Source organism: Eleutherodactylus coqui, chromosome 5, assembly GCF_035609145.1.
Source record: "Eleutherodactylus coqui strain aEleCoq1 chromosome 5, aEleCoq1.hap1, whole genome shotgun sequence".
In the NCBI taxonomy this organism is placed as follows: domain Eukaryota; kingdom Metazoa; phylum Chordata; class Amphibia; order Anura; family Eleutherodactylidae; genus Eleutherodactylus; species Eleutherodactylus coqui.
The window spans coordinates 191,061,636-191,087,696 of NC_089841.1; positions in this window are offsets into that span (position 1 = coordinate 191,061,636).

Consider the following 26,061-nt stretch of genomic DNA (forward strand, 5'->3'; position numbering starts at 1 on the left):
CTCAGCCAATCAGATACAGCTCTTGCAGCAGGCGGGTATTTTAAATTCCCACCTGCTAAAAGAGCTTCAGAGCAGTGCAGGGAGAAGACAGGATGGACGCTCCTGAGCCCTGGCAGCTGTGGAGAAATGAGTTAATTTTTTTTCTATTTTTAACATTATATTTAAAGCCTTTCCCCGAAAATCCCAGCAGGGCTTACAGCATCCTATTGCTTTCAATGGGACTGCAGAAGTGCCGGTCCCATTGAAAGCAATGGGAAAATATTCCGATCCTCGGCGATGTGTTCTCCATCCCTGCGGTAACACAGCAGCAGCGGACAGGTAAGGTTTTTTTTTTTTACACTAACATTCTTGTTTTTAAGTGAAGAGCTTATATTTAAAGTTCTTCCCTGAAAAACAATTATGGAGTGCCAGTAGACTATTGTCTTCAATGGAGCCGCTGGCAGCAGCTGCGGCTCCATTGAAGACAATGCTTGCATTCCCTATGGTGCACACATGTCCTATCTTTGCAGGCACATGCCTGTAAAGAACGGACATGTGCACACACCATAGGGAATGCATTGGTTTTAATAGAAGCATGTTTTTGTGCACGCGTATGCTCGCACAAAAACACGCTTGTGTGAAGCCACTCTTAGGGTTGGCCCTTATTATGGCCTTCATGTCCTCTTGCAGGGACAGTGCGCACTCTCTTAGTGTCTCCCCACTTTCTGTCTTTTTTTAAGAAGTGCTTCATTTCTGGCATAGTGTGTTTGTCAAAAATAGTCTCCAGCCTATCCATTATGATTCTACAGTCTTTTTGTGTTCACGCGGCCATGTTTTGACCTCTCTGGCAGCGAGACCTTCTAGATGACCCATGAGAATTTCTACCTTTTGTTCCATTACCAATGAATACAACCGGAATACTGCTCCTATTTTCCCCCTAAGTTTTCTAAGGGTATGGCGCTTGCCACTGTACTTGGGTAGCCATTACGCACCTAGGCAATAGGGCATGGTTAGCGGCGCAAAGCTAGAGGTGCCAGTACTTACAGGGGATGATTCTGCAGGCGCAATGACTGGTGCAGCAACATCTGCAGGGTCATCGATGGTTGGGGTTATCTCCAACAGCCAACATTCTGATTTTTGTGAAAATACGGCACAGAAGGAACTATCCTGTTCATAGGATGCCAAGATTTGGATGTTGTAATGTCCCCAAAGAATTTATTGTAGCACATATGGTCGGAGGCCTAGTTTTGTCACGGTAACGCCAACACTCCGTTTGGACCCTCAGGGTGATATGCCAAAGAAATAACACAGTTGAGTCCAGCAATAGTTTAGAAATCTGGGAGTGTACAGATTTACTAACTTTGATATTTGAAATACAAATGGAATTTATACTTTTCTTGAACAGTACCTGAAACAGGTACACAAAGATGCAGTATTAAGCAGGCAATTGAACACGATGCAAAATACAGTGATATTGACTTGATTAAGATTTGACTTCAACGCTCTCTCCTTTCTTTTCCTCTGAATTTTTTGGAAGACAATTTTCCCACTAGCTGTTTTAGATGAAGGATTGATTTAGATTTTAGTGAACTGTATATGAAGCAGAAGGACAAGCGGATGAATGGCTAATCCTGGCTTTGAATTAACCAGATAGCTATGACTCACTGTTTGAAGAAGATGGACCTCAGAAAGGTTCTCCTTTCCTCCGCTATGGGGTGCCAAGGGAGTGGGTTTACACCTTGCTCGACCTTGAAAGAAAACATGCTGAACTGCTGGCTTGCTCAAGTATGGGTAACTCCTCCTCTTCGCCACGACTGGACTAAAACCATTCCTCTCTTACTCCTGGCTGCATCTGCCTAACTGCTCACTGACTCCTCCTTTTATCTCCTCTGTTTCTTTCCGGCACTTTCTGGACTCCTCCCACTCTTGCATAGGGACTTGTAATATAGCTTTCCCACCCTTGGGCTCTGCACCAGTGAAATTTAACCTGACTGTCAGCCAATGAGAAACCAGCTGACATCAGTGTTAAGCTCTAGGCTTAAAAGAGAAGAGGAAAAACAGGGTCTCTCCTACAGATGGCCCCTTCTATATCCATGGATGCCACATGGACAGGTGTGACAGGACAAGTGTGCTGTGAGTGTTCTATAGGACCCGCTGGGTCACTACACTATCTTGGATGGCCAGCTACTTTTACGCAGCAGTAAATCGCCCATATGAACACATGCTTTAGAAACAAATTTATGTGAAGTTCCATTTCTTGAGAAATCTTAAGGAACAAGGATGTCTGGTCTTACAATACTGTCCAAATGAAGACATGACTGCTGACATCTTTACAAAGCCTCCAATTGCAGAAAGACATTTCAAACAAATGAGGAAACTTGGCTTACTAGACTAAGCCTCAGTTGTTGGGAAGGGGTGTTGAAGTAATAGCAATAGCTGCAGACTTAGGGCTTTTCACACAAGCCTGAAACACATGCTGAAGCTACCTGTGCAAAATAATTGCAGCTAATAAAACCAATGTATTCCTATAGAAACATTTAAACGAAAATATTTTTGGCGCATAAAAAAGGTGCACCTAAAAAGATAGGGCATGTGGACTGAAATTCAGCACCTGAAATTTCCATCTACGGGAAAAGAAAGGACCTGACCTATTTTTGGTATTCAATGCGCAGGAGTTTCCATGAACTCCTATGGGATCTGGTTAACAAGGGGGAGGAGAAGGTTATTTAGCTGAGCATTCTTACTGTTTAAATAAAACTAATAAATAATGGAAATTGGAGAGGAAGATAAGGAGGGAGGAAGTGCTGCTGTGCCACTAAACACAGAAGTACATTTTAAATATGCCTCTGTAAGCTCCAGTTAGTCCCCGTGGGGATGAGGGGAGTCCCCGGGGCTTCCCCTCTTCCCCACGGAGACTAACAGGAGTTTATAGTGGGACATTTTAAACTTGCTTTGCAGCTGTCCCCAAAAAGCAGCAGCAAAAAATAAGGAATTCTTTGTAGCGAGGAGAAAGAGAGGGGGCTACAGGGCTTCCCTGAGAGCAGGGTATGAGTGGGTGGGGCTAGAGGGAAACACTTTCTAGCCCTGCCCCTCTACAATGTCCTCTCTCTAGCCCTGCCCTTTAACCACAAGGGCCAGATGCTGCTCCTTCCACTGACAGCTACAAAAAATCTGCAACCATGTTCAGCTACTTAAATTGTTTGTTTTATTTATTTTTTTGCAAACAGCTAAAAGTTTGTAAACTTGGCAAATAAACCAAATTTTTTTATGGGTGTTGAATTATTTTATTACAACTGTATATATCTTTGTTAGAGCTTGTTCACATCAGCATCAGTGGTTCCGCTCGGAGCTCCATCACTGGTTTCCATTTACCCCTTAGTGACCAAGCCTGCTTGTGCCTTAATGACCAGGCCAAATTTTGGAAATCTGACGTGTCACTTCAACATAGAATAACTCTGTAAAGGTTTTGCATATCCAAGTGATTGTGACATTTTTGTAAGAGAGTAAAATATTTTTTGGTCTTACATGAAAAATATACCAACACACAAATTGATTTTGTCTTATGTTGCATTGAATTCATACTAAACCACAAATTATTTTAGATTTGAAAATAACTATTTCCTTCTGACCGGGGAAACCGCCATGGGGACCAGGTTTGTGCCCAGCTTAACCAACCTATATATATCGGACAGACAGAGGACAGACATATCTTTCCCATTTGCGATACTGGGCCAGGCCTGGTCCTCTGGAAACGATTCATTGATGAAATAATCTTTGTCTGGATAGGGGACCAAAGATCCCTTAAAAAAATTTTGGTAGACATTGACAATAATGACTTTCATCAAAAAGTTCACCCCCCAACGTGAGCCAAGTTGTTGTCAAATTTTCAGATGTCACTATTTTTGTCGACACCCAAAGCAGAAAATTCTGTTCTAGAAGCTATAAGAAAGAAACTGACTCCAACACATCAATTCTACTAAGGAGTTGCCACCTTCCTGTTTGGCTCCTTAACATCCCTGAAAGCCAATTTATCCGAGACTGGGGAAACTGCTCTAAAATGAATGACTATTTGAGGGCAGCATCCCAATTAGTGGAAAATTTCAGCAACAGTGGTCATGACACAGAATGAAGTCAAATTAGATCAGAGGTAGCTGGGATGGACAGGACAAATATTCTGATGCTGAAACAAAAACCTTCCATTAATAATGATGATATGATAATTCCAATTATCACCCGATATAATACCCAAACTAGTTGTTTTAAACACATTATCAACAAACATTGGACATTCTTGTCTAAAGACAAGGTAATTGGCCCTTGCTGTCAAATAAACCTTGCTTCATTTTTTTCAAAGCACACATTTTTGGAAACTTAGTGGATCCTTGTATCCACAACACCAAACATAGCAATAAAGATCAGATTTTTTAAATATTTTAATAAAGCTAAACGCTCTTACTTACTCACTGACTGACTGCCCACTAATTCTCTAATTTCCAGGGTTGTAAAAACGTGAAATTTGCCACAACCATTCTTTAGGTCCTAAATAGGAAAATTAAAGGGGTCAAAACTAGAGATGAGCGAGCACCAAAATGCTCGGGTGCTCGTTACTCGAGACGAAATTTTCGCGATGCTCGAGGGTTCGTTTCGAGTAACGAACCCCATTGAAGTCAATGGGCGACTCGAGCATTTTTGTATATCGCCGATGCTCGCTAAGGTTTTCATTTGTGAAAATCTGCAAAACCCAAGAAAGTGATGGAAACGACACAGCAACGGATAGGGCAGGCGAGGGGCTACATGTTGGGCTGCATATGAAGTTCCCAGGTCCTACTATTAAGCCACAATAGCAGCAAGAGTGGCCCCCCCCCAACAACTTTTACATCTGAAAAGCCCTTATTAGCAATGCATACCTTAGCTAAGCACCACACTACCTCCAACAAAGCACAATCACTGCCTGCATGACACTCCGCTGCCACTTCTCCTGGGTTACATGCTGCCAAATCCCCCCCCCCACGACCCAGTGTCCACAGCGCACACCAAACTGTCGCTGCCCAGCCTTCAGCTGCCATCATGCCACGCCACCCTCATGTCTATTTATAAGTGCGTCTGCCACAGGAAAAGCAGGCACACACTGCAGAGGGTTGGCACGGCTAGGCAGCGACCCTCTTTAAAAGGGTCTGGGCGATAGCCCACAATGCTGTACAGAAGCAATGAGAAATCCAATCCTGTGCCACCTCCATCTGGAGCTGCACACGTGGGCATAGCAATGGGGAACCTATGTGCCACACACTATTCATTCTGTCAAGGTGTCTGCATGCCCCAGTCAGACCGCGTTTTTTTATATATAGTCACAGGCAGGTACAACTCCGCAATGGGAATTTCGTGTGCACCCACAGCATGGGTGGCTCCCTGGAACCCACCGGCGGTACATAAATATATCCCATTGCAGTGCCCATCACAGCTGATGTAATGTCGTGCTTAATGCAGGTGGGCTTAGGCCCACACTGCATGCCCCAGTCAGACTGGGGTTCTTTAGGAGTGGAAACAGATGCATTTACAACTCCCTGTGGACCCACAGCATGAGTGGCTCCCTGAAACCCACCGGCGGTACATAAAAATATCCCATTGCATTGCCCATCACAGCTGAGGTAGTAATGTCATGTTTAATGCAGGTGGGCCGAAGCCCACACTGCATGCCCCAGTCAGACTGGGGTTCTTTAGAAGTGGAAACAGATGCATTTACAACTCCCTGTGGACCGACAGCATGGGTGGCTCCCTGGAACCCACCGGCAGTACACAAAAATATCCCATTGCATTGCCCATCACAGCTGAGGTAGTAATGTCATGTTTAATGCAGGTGGGCTTCGGCCCACACTGCATGCCCCAGTCAGACTGGGGTTCTTTAGAAGTAGACACAGATGCATTTACAACTCCCTGTGGACCGACAGCATGGGTGGGTGCCAGGAAGCCACCGGCGGTACATAAATACATCCCATTGCAGTGCCCAACACAGCTGATGTAACGTCAGCTGTAATGCAGGTGGGCTAAAAATTAATTTAATTACACTGTAGGCGAGGGCCCCCAAAAATTGCTGTATCAACAGTACTAATGTACATCAGAAAAATTTCCCATGCCCAACCAAGAGGGCAGGTGAAACCCATTAATCGCTTTGGTTAATGTGGCTTAATTGGTAACTAGGCCAGGAGGCAGCCCAGTTAAAATAAAAATTGGTTGGGGTGAAAGTTTCAACGCTTTAATGAGCATTGAAACGTATAAAAATTGTTTAGAAAAATTATATGACTGAGCCTTGTGGGCCTAAGAAAAATTGCCCGTTCGGCGTGATTATGTGAGGTTTCAGGAGGAGGAGCAGGAGGAGGAGGAGGAATATTATACACAGATTGATGAAGCGAAAAGGTCCCCGTTTTTGATGGGGATACAGAACGATGCTTCCATCCGCGGGTGCAGCCTACGTATTGCTTAAGTATCGCTGCTGTCCGATGGTGGAGAAGAGAAGTCTGGGGAAATCCAGGCTTTGTTCATCTTGATGAGTGTTAGCCTGTCGGCACTGTCGGTTGACAGGCGGGTACGCTTATCTGTGATGATTCCCCCAGCCGCACTAAACACCCTCTCTGACAAGACGCTAGCCGCGTGACAAGCAAGCACCTACAGGGCATACAGCGCGAGTTCAGGCCACGTGTCCAGCTTCGACACCCAGTAGTTGTAGGGGGCATAGGCATCACGGAGGACGGTCGTGCGATCGGCTACGTACTCCCTCACCATCCTTTTACAGTGCTCCCGCCGACTCAGCCATGACTGGGGAGCGGTGACACAGTCTTGCTGGGGAGCCATAAAGCAGTCAAGGGCCTTAAAGAGTGTTGCCCTGCCTGTGCTGTACATGCTGCCTGGTCTCCGCGCCTCCTCTGCTACCTGGCCCTCGGAACTGCGCCTTCGGCCACTAGCGCTGTCGTATGGGAATTTTACCATCAGTTTGTCCGCCAGGGTCCTTTGGTATAGCAACACTCTCGAACCCCTTTCCTCTTCGGGTATGAGAGTGGAAAGGTTTTCCTTATACCGTTCGTCGAGCAGTGTGTACACCCAGTAATCCGTAGTGGCCAGAATGCGTGTAACGCGAGGGTCACGAGAAAGGCATCCTAACATGAAATCAGCCATGTGTGCCAGGGTACCTGTACGCAACACATGACTGTCCTCACTAGGAAGATCACTTTCAGGATCCTCCTCCTCCTCCTCCTCCGGCCATACACGCTGAAAGGATGACAGGCCAGCAGCATGTGTACCCTCACCAGTGGGCCAAGCTGTCTCTTCCCCCTCCTCCTCATCTTCCTCCTCCTCCTCCTCCTCACCGCACTGAGATATAGACAGGAGGGTGCTCTGACTATCCAGCGACATACTGTCTTCCCCCGGCTCTGTTCCGAGCGCAAAGCGTCTGCCTTTATGCTTTGCAGGGAACTTCTCAAGAGGCATAGCAGAGGAATGGTGACGCTAATGATTGCAGCATCGCCGCTCACCACCTGGGTAGACTCCTCAAACTTTCCAAGGACCTGGCAGATGTCTGCCAACCAGGCCCACTCTTCGGAAAATAATTGAGGAGGCTGACTCCCACTGCGCCGCCCATGTTGGAGTTGGTATTCCACTATAGCTCTACGCTGCTCATAGAGCCTGGCCAACATGTGGAGCATAGAGTTCCACCGTGTGGGCACGTCGCACAGCAGTCGGTGCACTGGCAGATTAAACCGATGTTGCAGGGTGCGCAGGGTGGCAGCGTCCGTGTGGGACTTGCGGAAATGTGCGCAGAGCCGGCGCACCTTTACGAGCAGATCTGACAAGCGTGGGTAGCTTTTCAAAAAGCGCTGAACCACCAAATTAAAGACGTGGGCCAGGCATGGCACGTGCGTGAGGCTGCCGAGCTGCAGAGCCGCCACCAGGTTACGGCCGTTGTCACACACGACCATGCCCGGTTGGAGGCTCAGCGGCGCAAGCCAGCGGTCGGTCTGTTCTGTCAGACCCTGCAGCAGTTCGTGGGCCGTGTGCCTCTTATCTCCTAAGCTGAGTAGTTTCAGCACGGCCTGCTGACGCTTGCCCACCGCTGTGCTGCCACGACGCGCGACACCGACTACTGGCGTCGTGCTGCTGCTGCTGACACATCTTGATTGCGAGACCGAGGTTGCGTTGGAGGAGGAGGAGGAGGAGGAGGAGGAGGAGGAGGGTGGTTTAGTGGAGGAAGCATACACCGCCGCAGATACCACCACCGAGCTGGGGCCCGCAATTCTGGGGGTGGGTAGGACGTGAGCGGTCCCAGGCTCTGACTCTGTCCCAGCCTCCACTAAATTCACCCAATGTGCCGTCAGGGAGATATAGTGGCCCTGCCCGCCTGTGCTTGTCCACGTGTCCGTTGTTAAGTGGACCTTGCCAGTAAGCGCGTTGGTGAGGGCGCGTACAATGTTGCGGGAGACGTGGTCATGCAGGGCTGGGACGGCACATTGTGAAAAATAGTGGCGACTGGGAGCTGAGTAGCGCGGGGCCGCCGCTGCCATCATACTTTTGAAGGACTCCGTTTCCACAACCCTATACGGCAGCATCTCCAGGCTGATAAATTTGGCTACGTGCACGTTTCACGCTTGGGCGTGCGGGTGCGTGGTGGCGTACTTGCGCTTGCGCTCAAACACTTGCGCTAGCGACGGCTGGACGGTGCGCTGAGAGACATTGGTGGATGGGGCCGAGGACAGCGGAGTTGAGGGTGTGGGTGCAGGCCGGGAGACGGTAGTGCCTGTGTCCTCAGAGCGGGGTTGGATCTCAGTGGCAGGTTGGGGCACAGGGGGAGAGGCAGCGGTGCAAATCGGAGGCGGTGAACAGCCTTCGTCCCACCTTGTGGGGTGCTTGGCAATCATATGTCTGCGCATGCTGGTGGTGGTGAGGCTGGTGGTGGTGGCTCCCCAGCTGATTTTGGCGCGACAAAGGTTGCACACCACTGTTCGTCGGTCGTCTGCACTCTCAATGAAAAACTGCCAGACCTTTGAGCACCTCGGCCTCTGCTGGGTGGCATGGCGCGAGGGCGCGCTTTGGGAAACAGTTGGTGGATTATTCGGTCTGGCCCTGCCTCTATCCCTGGCCACCGCACTGCCTCTTGCAACCTGCCCTGCTGCTGCCCTTGCCTCCCCCTCTGAAGACCTGTCCTGAGTAGGCGTAGCAAACCAGCTGGGGTCAGTCACCTCATTGTCCTGCTGCTCTTCCTCAGAATCCTCGGTGCGCTCCTCCCTCGGACTTAATGCCCTTACTACTACCTCAGTGATAGACAACTGTGTCTCATCGTCATCGGCCTCCTCACCCACTGAAAGGTCTTGAGACAGTTGCCGGAAGTCCCCAGCCTCATCCCCCGGACCCCGGGAACTTTCCAATGGTTGGGCATCAGTCACGATAAACTCCTCTGGTGGGAGAGGAACCACTGCTGCCCAATCTGAGCAGGGGCCCGAGAACAGTTCCTGGGAGTCTGCCCGCTCCTCAGAATGTCTCATTTTCATGGAGTGAGGAGGCTGGGAGGAAGGAGGAGCAGCAGCCAGAGGATTCTGAGTTGCAGCAGTGCACGGCGCAGAACTGTGGGTGGACGATAGGTTGCTGGAAGCACTTTCTTCCATCCACTACAGGACCTGCTCACACTGCTCATTTTCTAATAAAGGTCTACCGCGTGGACCCATTAAATGTGCTATGAATGTGGGGACACCAGAAACGTGCCTCCCTCCTAATCCCGCAGCAGTCAGCTGCGATACACCTGGTTCAGGAGCTCGGCCTGTGCCCACACCCGGACTAGGGCCTCCGCGTCCTCAGCCGCGCCCACGTCCTCTAGGCCTACTCCTACCCCTCTGCATGCTGTATTACCAGTAATGCAGAAACAGAACGCTGTAATTAAATGTGCCGCTTATTGGCCTGTGGTTGGAGGCTGACTTCGCTTACGGAATGCCAGGAAATAATTTGGCGCACGCCTGCTGTAACACTTAGCTGCCTGCATATTTATTTGTAGAACTACTACACCCAGCACACACGGACCCAGAACACTGAGCACAGTGACATGCAGGCCAAATAGATTTTTTGCCCAATGTTTTTTTGAAAAGGCCAACTGCGTATATTCAGTCAATATAATATATGTCTTCTGGCCCTGGAGTGTGTGACAGAACTGCAGAGTGTCGCACTGTTATTAACTGCAACAGAGCGGTGATTTCTGAGCCAGGAAATAATTTGGCACACGCCTGCTGTAACACTTAGCTGCCTGCGTATTTATTTGTAGAACTACTACACCCAGCACACACGGACCCAGAACACTGAGCACAGTGACAGGCAGGCCAAATAGATTTTTTGCCCAATGTTTTTTTGAAAAGGCCAACTGCGTATATTCAATCAATAATATATGTCTTTTGGCCCTGCCTACACAATTCTGTCCCTGGAGTGTGTGACAGAACTGCAGAGTGTCGCACTGTTATTAACTGCAACAGAGCGGTGATTTCTGAGCCAGGAAATAATTTGGCGCACGCCTGCTCTAACACTTAGCTGCCTGCATATTTATTTGTAGAACTACTACACCCAGCACACACGGACCCAGAACACTGAGCACAGTGACAGGCAGGCCAAATAAATTTTTTACCCAATATTTTTTTGAAAAGGCCAACTGCGTATATTCAGTCAATATAATATATCTCTTCTGGCCCTGGAGTGTGTGACAGAACTGCAGAGTGTCGCACTGTTATTAACTGCAACAGAGCGGTGATTTCTGAGCCAGGAAATAATTTGGCGCACGCCTGCTGTAACACTTAGCTGCCTGCGTATTTATTTGTAGAACTACTACACCCAGCACACACGGACCCAGAACACTGAGCACAGTGACAGGCAGGCCAAATAGATTTTTTGCCCAATATTTTTTTGAAAAGGACCACTGCGTATATTCAGTCAATAATATATGTCTTCTGGCCCTGCCTACACAATTCTGTCCCTGTAGTATTACTGCAGGGCGCAATGCTCTGCACGGCCAATATACCAAAAAAAAAAAAAAGGTGCAACACTGCAAAAAGCAGCCTCCACAGTACTGCACACGGTTAGATGTGGCCCTAAGAAGGACCGTGGGGTTCTTGAAGCCTACAATCACTCCTAACTCTCTCCCTGCCTAACCACCACTTCTGTCCCTGTAGTATTACTGCAGGGCGCAATGCTCTGCACGGCCGATATACCAAAAAAAAAAAAAAGTGCAACACTGCAAAAAGCAGCCTCCACAGTACTGCACACGGTTAGATGTGGCCCTAAGAAGGACCGTGGGGTTCTTGAAGCCTACAATCACTCCTAACTCTCTCCCTGCCTAACCACCACTTCTGTCCCTGTAGTATTACTGCAGGGCGCAATGCTCTGCACGGCCGATATACCAAAAAAAAAAAAAAGTGCAACACTGCAAAAAGCAGCCTCCACAGTACTGCACACGGTTAGATGTGGCCCTAAGAAGGACCGTTGGGGTTCTTGAAGCCTACACTAACTCCTAACACTCTCCCTACAGCAGCTCCAACACGATAGCACTGTCCCTCAGCTATGTCACAACGCATCTGAGGCGAGCCGCGGGAGGGGCCGATTTTTATACTCGGGTGACACCTGATCTCGCCAGCCACTCACTGCAGAGTGGTGGTATAGGGCTTGAACGTCGCAGGGGGAAGTTGTAATGCCTTCCCTGTCTTTCAATTGGCCAGAAAAGCGCGCTAACATCTCAGAGATGAAAGTGAAAGTAACCCGAACATCGCGTGGTACTCGTTACGAGTAACGAGCATCTCGAACACGCTAATACTCGAACGAGTATCAAGCTCGGACGAGTACGTTCGCTCATCTCTAGTCACAAGTTGATTATTCAATGCTAAGTGCAAAAGTAAGTTACCCCCTATGTTATGTAACCTACAGCTGTCGGACAAACATTAAATTGGGCACAAGCATTCTATAGGTCATAGATAGGAAAAGTTAGGGGGTTGCAACTTGATTTTTCAAATTTAACTGCAAAGGGAAGCAACCCGCTTTGTTATTTACCTAATCTAATTCTCTAACTTCCCGATGTTGTACAAATGTGAAATTTGTCACAACCATTGCTTATGTCCGAAACAGGATAAGCTAAGTGGTCACAACTTGATTATTCAATTCCAAGTGCAAAAGTAAGTGACCCCCCAATGTGATTTAACTAGCACACATCTGAACCTCACAAATATTAAATTTGCCACAACCATTTTTTACGTCCTAATAGGTAAAGTTAAGTGGTTACAACTTCAATATTCAACTCAAAGCATGATAAACTGTGAAAATTTGCAATACATAACAGTTCTTTTCTCAGAAACCATAAAGCCTAAGGAAATGATTTGTATACTGGGGAGAATCTACCTCAGCTCTATGTGTATATACTGAAGAGAATCTAACGCTCCTCTATCTGTATATACTGAGGACAATCTAAGTAACCTCTGTGTGCATATACTGAAAGGTTGTAAAGGACATAAGAAAGCAGCCATGGACTGCAAGGATGGAGCATGCCTTTAATGCTAAGAAGGGGCTGCAACCTTTAGTCTGGGGTTAAATTTGAATAAAAAGGTGTGTTACCCTTAAAGGTAAAAAGTGGGGAGAATGGCACATTCTGCAGAGGGACATCGGTACATGCAGTCTGAGGAGTATCTAACGTTCCTCTATGTGCATACATATTTCATTCCTCAGTTCCTCTGAAGTAACCATGACTTCATGAAAATTTTCAATGCGAACAACAGGTAAACAGCTGTACCAAATTAACTCTGGTGAAGCCGGGTATATCAGCTAGTTGTCAATAAAGGGTTTATACCATGCAGGAATTGTGATGTGTGCACTAAATTACGCATCAATAAACATACACCAACATTTTCTAAACACAGACCAGACACAATCTTTTGAGATTAGACAACCACTACATTATAAAAAGTCAGGAGGTATTTATCTACTGATTTGTCCCTGCAATAAACTTTATGTAAGCAAGAGTAGACGCATGTTCCGAGTAAGAATTTGTGAGCACCCTAAAACATTGCAAAAAGTTTCAAAGGGCATCCCCTGTCTAAACATTTTGTTAAGTACATAACAATATAAGGGGGGGGGGGGGGGTTGAATGTTTTGCCATTAACCAATTATTCCCCAGCCCTCAGCTGGTAACTTTGTTAATTAAATGTTATGCGTAGAAAACAAATGGATATTTGATCTGAACACACTGGTCCCACTTTTTGGCTTCTAAAAAAAACACTATATTTAAAAAAACTCAAAGGAAATTTTTAAAAGTATATATATATATATATATATATATATATATATATATATATATATATATATATATATATATATACGCACACACACACACACGCATAAAAAAAGAAAAGGAAAGGAGGGTGAAAGAAAAAAGGGGAGGAAGAAAAAAGGAAGAGAAGGGAAAGGGGAAGGAAGGAAAAAAGAAAAAAGGCGGCATATTCACAATAGTTGATTATGAATAAAAAAAATATTTATTTCCTTTATATCTTCACACTTTTTCACCTTAATATACATAACATTTTTATTCATAAAGTTTTTTTGATCTTTAATATGCACATTTTTATATTGTGTAACATTTATTTTTCTTTTTTTTACAAAAATCTGTTCTTTTTGTAAAGAAAACAAAATTCATATATAATACACTTGCTCTTAGAGATAGTTTATATTTATAAAATGCCCACATAGGTGGATGCTATTCTCCCCAAACAAACGCATTTCACACTGCGTAACCAGATCTAGGCTAGACAAGATACAGGACACTCCCTAATACGGTGTTAAATTTACCATGTTGTTTAGATCTACCACCCATGTTTTCTTAATTAACCTCCCCCATTTTGTGAAGTTCTTATAGAGTGCTGCTGGACACTCGCAAGGGACTGCTCTTTCCCAGATGAAGAAGCCAGTTCCAGGCTTCGTAACATGTAGGAACTTTTTGGGCAACTGTGGTCACCGTAGCCAGCCGTGTGATGTCCGCAATCTCCCCTTAAACTACCGCTTCCGGCCGCAGTGGCGTGTGCTTTTGTGAGTTAGTGCCATTCTTTTAGTTGTGCACCCAGCACGCAGGAATAACCACCCCCAACGAAAATTGTGAGGATCAGCTCACATCAGACTTCTCTCTTGAGGGAGTGCAAACTGGGACGTCACCACTGTGCAGGACCTCTTTGGAAGGCATCCCCCTGTCGACTAACAAGCCTCCTCATATTTATGGTGATTACCTGCAGTCCACCAGCTGCTGATAAATAAATAAATATATATATATATATATATATATATATATATATATATATATACACACACACGCACACACACATATATACTGCTTTATTTAACGCATAAAATTGGGATACTTTGTGATTACTAGTTGAGATGGGGTGTTTTTTTTATCTCACACTCAACAACACAGCTTTCATTTTTATTGTAAAACATTTTTTAGAGTGCAGAGAGAAACAAAAACACTAGAGATGAGCGAGCACCAAAATGCTCGGGTGCTCGTTACTCGGGACGAACTTTTCACGATGTTCGAGGGTTCGTTTCGAATAACGAACCCCATTGAAGTCAATGGGCGACCCGAGCATTTTTGTATTTCGTCGATGCTCGCTAAGGTTTTCATGTGTGAAAATCTGGGCAATTCAAGAAAGTGATGGGAACGACACAGCAACGGATAGGGCAGGCGAGGGGCTAAATGTTGGGCTGCATCTCAAGTTCACAGGTCCCACTATTAAGCCACAATAGCGGCAAGAGTGGGTGCCCCCCCCCCCTCCCAACAACTTTTACTTCTGAAAAGCCCTCATTAGCATGGCATACCTTAGCTAAGCACCACACTACCTCCAACAAAGCACAATCACTGCCTGCATGACACTCAGCTGCCACTTCTCCTGTGTTACATGCTGCCCAAACCCCCCCCCCACGACCCAGTGTCCACAGCGCACACCAAACTGTCCCTGCCCAGCCTTCAGCTGTCCTCATGCCACGCCACCCTCATGTCTATTTATAAGTGCGTCTGCCACAGGAAAAGCAGGCACACACTACAGAGGGTTGGCATGGCAAGGCAGCGACCCCCCCATAAAAGGGGCGGGCCGATAGTCCACAATGCTGTACAGAAGCAATGAGAAATCCAATCCTGTGCCACCTCCATCTGGAGCTGCACACGTGGGCATAGCAATGGAGAACCTATGTGCCATACACTATTCATTCTGTCAAGGTGTCTGCACGCCCCAGTCAGACCGCGGTTTTTTATAAATAGTCACAGGCAGGTACAACTCCGCAATGGGAATTCCGTGTGCACCCACAGCATGGGTGGCTCCCTGGAACCCACCGGCGGTACATAAATGTATCCCATTGCATTGCCCATCACAGCTGAGGTAATGTTGTGCCTAATGCAGGTGGGCTTCGGCCCACACTGCATGCCCCAGTCAGACTGGGGTTCTTTAGAAGTGGACAGATGTAGGTTAAACTCCGTGTGCACCTACAACATGGGTGGCTCCCTGGAACCCACCGGTGGTACACAAAAATATCCCATTGCATTGCCCAACACAGCTGAGGTAGTAATGTTGTGCTTAATGCAGGTGGGCTTCGGCCCACACTGCATGCCCCAGTCAGACTGGGGTTCTTTAGAAGTGGAAACAGATGCATTTACAACTCCCTGTGGACCGACAGCATGGGTGGGTGCCAGGAAGCCACCGGCGGTACATAAAAATATCCCATTGCATTGCCCATCACAGCTGAGGTAGTAATGTCATGTTTAATGCAGGTGAGCTTCGGGCCACACTGCATGCCCCAGTCAGACTGGGGTTCTTTAGAAGTGGACAGATGTAGGTTAAACTCTGTGTGCACCTACAGTATGGGTGGCTCCCTGGAACCCACCGGTGGTACATAAATATATCCCATTGCAGTGCCCTACTCAGCAGAGCTAACGTCAGATACAATACAGGTGGGCTTCGGCCCACACTGCATGCCCCAGTCAGACTGGGGTTCTTTAGAAGTGGACAGATGTAGGTTAAACTCCGTGTGCACCTACAACATGGGTGGCTCCCTGGAACCCACCGGTGGTACACAAAAATATCCCATTGCATTGCCCAACACAGCTGAGGTAGTAATGTTGTGCTTAATGCAGGTGGGCTTCGGCCCACACTGCATGCCCCAGTCAGACTGGGGTTCTTTAGAAGTGGAAACAGATGCATTTACAACTCCCTGTGGACCGACAGCATGGGTGGGTGCCAGGAAGCCACCGGCGGTACATAAAAATATCCCATTGCATTGCCCATCACAGCTGAGGTAGTAATGTCATGTTTAATGCAGGTGAGCTTCGGGCCACACTGCATGCCCCAGTCAGACTGGGGTTCTTTAGAAGTGGACAGATGTAGGTTAAACTCTGTGTGCACCTACAGTATGGGTGGCTCCCTGGAACCCACCGGTGGTACATAAATATATCCCATTGCAGTGCCCTACTCAGCAGAGCTAACGTCAGATACAATACAGGTGGGCTTCGGCCCACACTGCATGCCCCAGTCAGACTGGGGTTCTTTACAAGTGGACAGATGTAGGTTAAACTCCGTGTGCACCTACAGCATGGGTGGCTCCCTGGAACCCACCGGTGGTACATAAATATATCCCATTGCAGTGCCCTACTCAGCAGAGCTAACGTCAGATACAATACAGGTGGGCTTTGGCCCACAGTGCATGCCCCAGTCAGACTGGTAATATGTACCTTAACAGTAACCTCGTTGGTGGTAATGTGGTGGTGACTGCGGACCTAGTAGCGTGGTTTTATGTAGTTGGTTTTCGGAATGTGGCCATGATTAGGTGGGCCGTGGCGGGGGGATGGTGGTGGTGCTCTCTTGTAGTGTCGTTAAAGGTGAAATTCTTGGACTGCCACCAGACGGACCAATGCAAAGGTATTTGCCAAGAATGTTTTCATTGTTGGAGGAGGAGGGGGATGTTTTGGAGGCACTATGTGTCCTCTTTACGTGTCCGTGGTTATATGCACCTTAACAGTAACAGCGTTGGTGGGAAATGGCCTCGCCGCCATCATGTCTTTGTGAAGCCTCTGTTTCCACACCCCAGTGACATACCATTAGCTGCGGTATAGGCAGAGCCCCGAATTATTAACATTTCAGCGGTACTATTAGGGACAGGCCCCACTAACATATCACTAGCAGCAGTATAGGGGGAGCGCAGTCTTAGTTCCATTTCAGTAATAGTAGCACTCAAGACAGGCCCCAGTAACAATTCCGAAGCAGCAGTATAGGAGGACCGCAGTCTTAGTTTCATTTCAGTAATAGTAGCACTCAAGACAGGCCCCAGTAACAATTCCCATTGCAGCAGTTTAGGGAGATAACAGTCTCTTTCACATTTCAGTAGCTGCAGTATAGACAAGGGGGAGCGCAGTCTTAGTTCCATTTCAGTAATAGTAGCACTCAAGACAGGCCCCAGTAACAATTCCGAAGCAGCAGTATAGGAGGACCGCAGTCTTAGTTCCATTTCAGTAATAGTAGCACTCAAGACAGGCCACAGTAACATTCCCGTTGCAGCAGTTTAGGGAGATAACAGTCTCTTTCACATTTCAGTAGCTGCAGTATAGACAAGGCCCCAGTTACATTTATGTAGCAAAAGTGTAGGCCAACCCCACACACCTTTCTGTACCATGAGTGCAGGCGAAGAACATAGAAATTACAATGATTACACTGTAGGTGAGGGCCCAAAAAAATTGGTGTAGCAACAGTACTAGTGTACCTCAGAAAAAATTGGCCATGCCCAACCAAGATGGCAGGTGAAACCCATTAATCGCTTTGGTTAACGTGGCTTAAGTGGTAACTAGGCCTGGAGGCAGCCCAGTTTAACGAAAAATTGGTTCAAGTTAAAGTTTCATCGCTTGTAAGAGCATTGAAACGTAGAAAAATTGTTTGGAAAAATTATATGAGTGAGCCTTGTGGCCCAAAGAAAAATTGCCTGTTCGGCGTGATTACGTGAGGTTTCAGGAGGAGGAGCAGGAGGAGGAGGAGGAATATTATACATAGATTGATGAAGCAGAAATGTCACCGTTTTGGATGGTGATACAGAACGATGCTTCCATCCGCGGGTGCAGCCTACGTATTGCTTAGGTATCGCTGCTGTCCGCTGGTGGAGAAGAGAAGTCTGGGGAAATCCAGGCTTTGTTCATCTTGATGAGTGTAAGCCTGTCGGCACTGCCGGTTGACAGGCGGGTACGCTTATCTGTGATGATTCCCCCAGCCGCACTAAACACCCTCTCTGACAAGACGCTAGCCGCAGGACAAGCAAGCACCTCCAGGGCATACAGCGCGAGTTCAGGCCACGTGTCCAGCTTCGACACCCAGTAGTTGTAGGGGGCAGAGGCGTCACGGAGGACGGTCGTGCGATCGGCTACGTACTCCCTCACCATCCTTTTACAGTGCTCCCGCCGACTCAGCCTTGACTGGGGAGCGGTGACACAGTCTTGGTGGGGAGCCATAAAGCTGTCCAGGGCCTTAAAGAGTGTTGCACTGCCTGTGCTGAACATGCTGCTCGATCTCCGCACCTCCCCTGCTACCTGGCCCTCGGAACTGCGCCTTCTGCCACTAGCGCTGTCGGAGGGGAATTTTACCATCAGCTTGTCCGCCAGGGTCCTGTGGTATAGCAACACTCTCGAACCCCTTTGCTCTTCGGGAATGAGAGTGGAAAGGTTCTCCCTATACCGTGGGTCGAGCAGTGTGTACACCCAGTAATCCGTAGTGGCCAGAATGCGTGCAACACGAGGGTCACGAGAAAGGCATCCTAACATGAAGTCAGCCATGTGTGCCAGGGTACCTGTACGCAACACATGGCTGTCTTCACTAGGAAGATCACTTTCAGGATCCTCCTCCTCCTCCGCCTCCTCCTCCTCAGGCCATACACGCTGAAAGGATGACAGGCAAACGGCATGGGTACCGTCAGCAGTGGGCCAAGCTGTCTCTTCCCCCTCCTCCTCATCCTCCTCATGCTCCTCCTCCTCAACGCGCTGAGATATAGACAGGAGGGTGCTCTGACTATCCAGCGACATACTGTCTTCCCCCGCCTCCGTTTCCGAGCGCAAAGCATTTGCCTTTATTCTTTGCAGGGAACTTCTCAAGAGGCATAGCAGAGGAATGGTGACGCTAATGATTGCAGCATCGCCGCTCACCACCTGGGTAGACTCCTCAAACTTTCCAAGGACCTGGCAGATGTCTGCCAACCAGGCCCACTCTTCGGAAAATAATTGAGGAGGCTGACTCCCACTGCGCCGCCCATGTTGGAGTTGGTATTCCACTATAGCTCTACGCTGCTCATAGAGCCTGGCCAACATGTGGAGCGTAGAGTTCCACCGTGTGGGCACGTCGCACAGCAGTCGGTGCACTGGCAGATTAAACCGATGTTGCAGGGTGCGCAGGGTGGCAGCGTCCGTGTGGGACTGGCGGAAATGTGCGCAGAGCCGGCGCACCTTTACGAGCAGGGCTGACAAGCGTGGGTAGCTTTTCAGAAAGCGCTGAACCACCAAATTAAAGACGTGGGCCAGGCATGGCACGTGCGTGAGGCTTCCGAGCTGCAGAGCCGCCACCAGGTTACGGCCGTTGTCACACACGACCATGCCCGGTTGGAGGCTCAGCGGCGCAAGCCAACGGTCGGTCTGCTCTGTTAGACCCCGCAGCAGTTTGTGGGCCGTGTGCCTCTTCTCTCCTAAGCTGAGTAGTTTCAGCACGGCCTGCTGACGCTTGCCCACCGCTGTGCTACCACGCCGCGCGACACCGACTGCTGGCGACGTCCTGCTGCTGCTGACACATCTAGATTGCGAGACAGAGTTTGAGGAGGTGGAGGAGGAGGAGGAGGGTGGTTTAGTGGAGGAAGCATACACCGCCGAACATACCACCACCGAGCTGGGGCCCGCAATTCTGGGGGTGGGTAGGACGTGAGCGTTCCCAGGCTCTGACTCTGTCCCAGCCTCCACTAAATTCACCCAATGTGCCGTCAGGGAGATGTAGTGGCCCTGCCCGCCTGTGCTTGTCCACGTGTCCGTTGTTAAGTGGACCTTGCCACTAACCGCATTGGTGAGGGCGCGTACAATGTTGCGGGAGACGTGGTCGTGCAGGGCTGGGATGGCACATCGGAAAAGTAGTGGCGACTGGGAACTGAGTAGCGCGGGGCAGCCGCCACCATCATACTTTTGAAGGACTCCGTTTCCACAACCCTATACGGCAGCATCTCAAGGCTGATAAATTTCGCTATGTGGACGTTTAACGCTTGAGCGTGCGGGTGCGTGGCGACGTACTTGCGCTTCCGCTCAAAGACTTGCGCTAGCGACGGCTGGACGGTGCGGTGCGACACATTGCTGGATGGGGCCGAGGACACCGGAGGTGAGGGTGTGGGTGCAGGCCAGGAGACGGTAGTGCCTGTGTCCTCAGAGCGGGGTTGGATCTCAGTGGCAGGTTGGGGCACAGGGGGAGAGGCAGCGGTGCAAACCGGAGGCGGTGAACGGCCTTCGTCCCACCTTGTGGGGTGCTTGGCCATCATATGTCTGCGCATGCTGGTGGTGGTGAGGCTGTTGGTGGTGGCTCCCCAGCTGATCTTGGCGCGACAAAGGTTGCACACCACTGTTCGTCGGTCATTAGGCGTCTCTGTGAAAAACTGCCAGACCTTAGAGCACCTTGGCCTCTGCAGGGTGGCATGACGCGAGGGTGCGCTTTGGGAAACAGTTGGTGGATTACTCGGTCTGGCCCTGCCTCTACCCCTGGACACCGCACTGCCTCTTGCAACCTGCCCTGCTGCTGCCCTTGCCTCCCCCTCTGAAGACCTGTCCTGAGTAGGCGTTGCACACCAGGTGGGGTCAGTCACCTCATCGTCCTGCTGCTCTTCCTCAGAATCCTCTGTGCGCTCCTCCCTCGCACTTACTACCCTTACTACTACCTCACTGCAAGACAACTGTGTCTCATCGTCATCGTCCTTCTCACCCACTGAAAGGTCTTGAGACAGTTGCCGGAAGTCCCCAGCCTGATCCCCCGGACCCCGGGAACTTTCCAATGGTTGGGCATCAGTGACGATAAACTCCTCTGGTGGGAGAGGAACCACTGCTGCCCAATCTGAGCAGGGGCCCGAGAACAGTTCCTGGGAGTCTTCCCGCTCCTGAGCATGTGTCATTGTAGTTGAGTGAGGAGGCTGAGAGGAAGGAGGAGCAGCAGCCAGAGGATTCGGATTTGCAGCACTGGACGGCGCAGAACTGTGGGTGGATGATAGCTTGCTCGAAGCACTTTCTGCCATCCACGACAGGACCTGCTCACACTGCTAATTTTCTAATAAAGGTCTCCCGCGTGGACCCATTAATTGGGCGATGAATGTGGGGACGCCAGAAACGTGCCTCTCTCCTAATCGCGCAGCAGTCGGCTGCGATACACCTTGATCAGCAGCTCGGCCTGTGCCCACACCCTCACTTGGGCCTATGCATCCTCGGCCACGTCCACGTCCTCTAGGCCTACCCCTACCCCTCAGCATGCTGTATTACCAGTGATTTCCCAGGCAGGAAAAAAATTGGCGCAAGCCTGCAGGCCAAATAGAATGTTTCCCTTTTTTTTTAAAGGGAAAGCCCACTGACTATATTCAATCAGATAAGATAAGAACTGTGTTCCACAGAACTGCAGTGTTATATGAAGTGCAGCAGAGCGGTGATTTTTCCCAGGCAGGAAATAAATTGGCGCAAGCCTGCAGGCCAAATAGAATGTTTCCCTTTTTTTTTAAAGGGAAGGCCCACTGACTATATTCAATCAGATAAGAACTGTGTTCCACAGAACTGCAGTGTTATATAAAGTGCAGCAGAGCGGTGATCTTTCCCGGGCAGGAAATAAATTGGCGCAAGCCTGCAGGCCAAATAGAATGTTTCCCTTTTTTTTTTTTAAAGGGAAGGCCCACTGACTATATTCAATCAGATAAGAACTGTGTTCCACAGAACTGCAGTGTTATATGAAGTGCAGCAGAGCGGTGATTTTTCCCAGGCAGGAAATAAATTGGCGCACGCCTGCTGTTAAACGTAGCTGGCTGCGTATGATTTCTTTACGTTCTCCACCCACCACACACATACCCAGAACGCTGAGGACTGTCAGAGGCAGGCCAAATAGAATGTTTCCCTTTTTTTTTTAAAGGGAAGGCCCACTGACTATATTCAATCAGATAAGAACTGTGTTCCACAGAACTGCAGTGTTATATGAAGTGCAGCAGAGCGGTGATTTTTCCCAGGCAGGAAATAAATTGGCGCAAGCCTGCAGGCCAAATAGAATGTTTCCCTTTTTTTTTTAAAGGGAAGGCCCACTGACTATATTCAATCAGATAAGATAAGAACTGTGTTCCACAAAACTGCAGTGTTATATGAAGTACAGCAGAGCGGTGATTTTTCCCAGGCAGGAAATAAATTGGCGCAAGCCTGCTGTTAAACGTAGCTGGCTGCGTATGATTTCTTTACGTTCTCCACCCACCACACACGTACCCAGAACGCTGAGGACTGTCAGAGGCAGGACAAATAGAATGTTTCCCTTTTTTTTTTAAAGGGAAGGCCCACTGACTATATTCAATCAGATAAGAACTGTGTTCCACAGAACTGCAGTGTTATATGAAGTGCAGCAGAGCGGTGATTTTTCCTAAGCAGGAAATAAATTGACGCAAGCCTGCAGGCCAAATAGAATGTTTCCCTTTTTTTTTTTAAAGTGAAGGCCCACTGACTATATTCAATCAGATAAGAACTGTGTTCCACAGAACTGCAGTGTTATATGAAGTGCAGCAGAGCTGTGATTTTTCCCGGGCAGGAAATAAATTGGCGCAAGCCTGCAGGCCAAATAGAATGTTTCCCTTTTTTTTTAAAGGGAAGGCCCACTGACTATATTCAATCAGATAAGAACTGTGTTCCACAGAACTGCAGTGTTATATGAAGTGCAGCAGAGCGGTGATTTTTCCCAGGCAGGAAATAAATTGGCGCAAGCCTGCTGTAAAACGTAGCTGGCTGCGTATGATTTCTTTACGTTCTCCACCCACCACACACATACCCAGAACGCTTAGGACTGTCAGAGGCAGGCCAAATAGAATGTTTCCCTTTTTTTTTTAAAGGGAAGGCCCACTGACTATATTCAATCAGATAAGAACTGTGTTCCACAGAACTGCAGTGTTATATGAAGTGCAGCAGAGCGGTGATTTTTCCCAGGTAGGAAATAAATTGTCGCAAGCCTGCAGGCCAAATAGAATGTTTCCCTTTTTTTTTTTAAAGGGAAGGCCCACTGACTATATTCAATCAGATAAGAACTGTGTTCCACAGAACTGCAGTGTTATATGAAGTACAGCAGAGCGGTGATTTTTCCCAGGCAGGAAATAAATTGGCACAAGACTGCTGTTAAACGTAGCTGGCTGCGTATGATTTCTTTACGTTCTCCACCCACCACACACGTACCCAGAACGCTGAGGACTGTCAGAGGCAGGCCAAATAGAATGTTTACCTTTTTTTTTTTAAAGGGAAGGCCCACTGACTATATTCAATCACATAAGAACTGTGTTCCACAGAACTGCAGTGTTATATGAAGTGCAGCAGAGCGGTGATTTTTCCCAGGCAGGAAATAAATTGGCGCAAGCCTACAGGCCAAATAGAATGTTTCCCTTTTTTTTTTAAAGGGAAGGCCCACTGACTATATTCAATCAGATAAGATTCGAAATGTGTTCCACAGAACTGCAGTGTTATATGAAGTGCAGCAGAGCGGTGATTTTTCCCAGGCAGGAAATAAATTGGCGCAAGCCTGCAGGCCAAATAGAATGTTTCCCTTTTTTTTTTTTAAAGGGAAGGCCCACTGACTATATAAATCAGATAAGATAAGAACTATGTTCCACAAAACTGCAGTGTTATATGAAGTACAGCAGAGCGGTGATTTTTCCCAGGCAGGAAATAAATTGGCGCAAGCCTGCTGTTAAACGCAGCTGGCTGCGTATCATTTCTTTACGTTCTCCACCCACCACACACGTACCCAGAACGCTGAGGACTGTCAGAGGCAGGCCAAATAGAATGTTTCCCTTTTTTTTTTAAAGGGAAGGCCCACTGACTATATTCAATCAGATAAGATAAGAACTGTGTTCCACAAAACTGCAGTGTTATATGAAGTACAGCAGAGCGGTGATTTTTCCCAGGCAGGAAATAAATTGGTGCAAGCCTGCTGTTAAACGTAGCTGGCTGCGTATGATTTCTTTACGTTCACCACCCACCACACACGTACCCAGAACGCTGAGGACTGTCAGAGGCAGGCCAAATAGAATGTTTCCCTTTTTTTTTTTAAAGGGAAGGCCCACTGACTATATTCAATCAGATAAGAACTGTGTTCCACAGAACTGCAGTGTTATATGAAGTGCAGCAGAGCGGTGATTTTTCCCAGGCAGGAAATAAATTGGCGCAAGCCTACAGGCCAAATAGAATGTTTCCCTTTTTTTTTTAAAGGGAAGGCCCACTGACAATATTCAATCAGATAAGATTAGAAATGTGTTCCACAGAACTGCAGTGTTATATGAAGTGCAGCAGACCGGTGATTTTTCCCAGGCAGGAAATAAATTGGCGCAAGCCTGCAGGCCAAATAGAATGTTTCCCTTTTTTTTAAAGGGAAGGCCCACTGACTATATTCAATCAGATAAGATGAGAACTGTGTTCCACAAAACTGCAGTGTTATATGAAGTATAGCAGAGCGGTGATTTTTCCCAGGCAGGAAATAAATTGGCGCAAGCCTGCTGTTAAACGTAGCTGGCTGCGTATGATTTCTTTACGTTCTCCACCCACCACACACGTACCCAGAACGCTGAGGACTGTCAGAGGCAGGCCAAATAGAATGTTTCCCTTTTTTTTTTAAAGGGAAGGCCCACTGACTATATTCAATCAGATAAGAACTGTGTTCCACAGAACTGCAGTGTTATATGAAGTGCAGCAGAGCGGTGATTTTTCCCAGGCAGGAAATAAATTGGCGCAAGCCTGCTGTTAAACGTAGCTGGCTGCGTATGATTTCTTTACGTTCTCCACCCACCACACACATACCCAGAACGCTTAGGACTGTCAGAGGCAGGCCAAATAGAATGTTTCCCTTTTTTTTTTAAAGGGAAGGCCCACTGACTATATTCAATCAGATAAGAACTGTGTTCCACAGAACTGCAGTGTTATATGAAGTGCAGCAGAGCGGTGATTTTTCCCAGGCAGGAATTAAATTGGCGCAAGCCTGCAGGCCAAATAGAATGTTTCCCTTTTTTTTTTTTAAAGGGAAGGCCCACTGACTATATTCAATCAGATAAGAACTGTGTTCCACAGAACTGCAGTGTTATATGAAGTACAGCAGAGCTGTCATTTTTCCCAGGCAGGAAATAAATTGGCGCAAGCCTGCTGTTAAACGTAGCTGGCTGCGTATGATTTCTTTACGTTCTCCACCCACCACACACGTACCCAGAACGCTGAGGACTGTCAGAGGCAGGCCAAATAGAATGTTTACCTTTTTTTTTTTAAAGGGAAGGCCCACTGACTATATTCAATCAGATAAGAACTGTGTTCCACAGAACTGCAGTGTTATATGAAGTGTAGCAGAGCGGTGATTTTTCCCAGGCAGGAAATAAATTGGCGCAAGCCTGCAGGCCACATAGAATGTTTCCCTTTTTTTTAAAGGCAAGGCCCACTGACTATATTCAATCAGATAAGAACTGTGTTCCACAGAACTGCAGTGTTATATGAAGTGCAGCAGAGCGGTGATTTTTCCCAGGCAGGAAATAAATTGGCGCAAGCCTGCTGTTAAACGTAGCTGGCTGCGTATGATTTCTTTACGTTCTCCACCCACCACACACGTACCCAGAACGCTGAGGACTGTCAGAGGCAGGCCAAATAGAATGTTTCCCTTTTTTTTTTAAAGGGAAGGCCCACTGACTATATTCAATCAGATAAGATAAGAACTGTGTTCCACAAAACTGCAGTGTTATATGAAGTACAGCAGAGCGGTGATTTTTCCCAGGCAGGAAATAAATTGGCGCAAG